This window comes from Crocuta crocuta, unplaced genomic scaffold, assembly GCF_008692635.1.
Source record: "Crocuta crocuta isolate KB4526 unplaced genomic scaffold, BGI_CrCroc_1.0 scaffold7, whole genome shotgun sequence".
NCBI lineage: Eukaryota > Metazoa > Chordata > Mammalia > Carnivora > Hyaenidae > Crocuta > Crocuta crocuta.
This window is the reverse complement of record NW_027531904.1, coordinates 10,730,801-10,732,304: the sequence shown is the minus strand read 5'-3', so window position 1 is coordinate 10,732,304 and position 1,504 is coordinate 10,730,801. Positions and strand designations below refer to the sequence as shown.

Here is a 1,504-nt window from a genome sequence, read left to right as displayed (position 1 = left end):
AAACTTAAATGCAGTTTAAGTTTGGCAGTTTAGATTGCTTGGAATCTTGTTTTCTAGGAGCTCATTGAGTGCACTCTGTGTAGAACAAGGGGAAACTGCTTTCTCCTCCATTCAAACTTCCTTTCTTTCAGGGTAGAGGTAAGAGGCACTCTTTTGAAACAGGAAATGGGTAGATTTAGAGTTTTAAAAGCTATAGGTAGGCTATCGAAACTTTTTAAAAAGTATCTGTGAACCTATGGACACTTTTTTACTTGTGAAATAATTACAGTACGCTTCAGTACCAGAGTATTTTCTTGACCTTTTTGCTCTTTGATCTCCTAGAAATCAGGGTGTAAAAGTCCATTTGAATCATAGGCGGAGGGCCCGCCCAGCTTTTCAGCCAGTATGATTGCATTTGCTGTGCTACACCCTCAGTCCAGGCAAAGCGATTTAATTAGGGCTGTTCTAGTCTATCGTTGCTTAAACAATATTATAATAATAATGATAAAATCAGGAGAAGTCACCCACAATACCTATAGGAAGATGGTTGTGTGGTGCTGTTATTTTTTTTCTTCTGTATCTTGCCAAGTTCTTGTGTTTTTCCCATAATTGCAAATTAGTGCAGTTTTATATTTTTTCACTAAACTGTATCATTTGTTAAAATTGTTTTAATTTTATCGTTCTTTTAGGTAAGACCTTAATTTACCTTTTGCCTGTATTATATTTAGATTGTTCCTAATTTTTCACCATTTTAAATAGTATTGTGTTAAATAGACTTCTGTTTGTACATTTAAAAAGATTTTCTCCCCCCCCAAGATTATTTTTCTTTTGGAAAAGTCCCCAGTGGGCTCACCTGGGTCAAAGGACATGAACACTCCGTGGCCAAATTGCTTTTCACAAAGGTGATGCCGGTGTATATTGCCACGAGCAGGATGTGCTTCAGTATTTCTCTCATGGGAGATGCCCCTTAAGTGCTCTGTTAGAGTGCACCTCTGAAGCTCTCTGGTTTGCTGACTCGTTTCTGCCTAAACTAATAACTTACTTTAATCCCATTATCCAAGATGTAGATGAATCTAAATCCATTTTCTGGACATTAAAATGAGCTGAAGAAAAGTGGGAACATTTTTACCTGCATAAGTGAACAATTACATCTTTGTTGGGTGTTTTACTTACATGGTCTCACCGTCATGTAAGGACCCTGCCCGCTGCTGCTGCAGCTGGTGCTGCTGCTCGGGCCGGGTTTTGTAGGAGGCGCTTCCGGGATGCACGCCACAGAGGGAATGTTCTCCCGCAGGAGCCATACACGGAGGGATGTTTTTGAGAGGGGCTGCGGAGGGTCCCACACCCCTGCCTCCAGACGGGTGCGGGTGGCCTTTGTCATTGCCCTTGTCACCTGCTCTGTGACCCCTGGTCACCTGGGTTTAGGATGGAGAAACAGAGTTAGTTTGTGTAGATCTGCATTTTAAAATGGCATATGAGCACCTTTCTGGTATCTCCGAGCTTTTCAGTTGGCCGGGAGGATGGT

General features: G+C 41.6%; 1 protein-coding gene across 3 annotated transcripts in view; it reads left to right on the top strand.

Moving 5' to 3' along the window:
- ZFAND6 (zinc finger AN1-type containing 6) overlaps positions 1–1,504 on the top strand; it is a 69,589-nt gene that overhangs the window by 8,794 nt on the left and 59,291 nt on the right. The window lies entirely within an intron of this gene.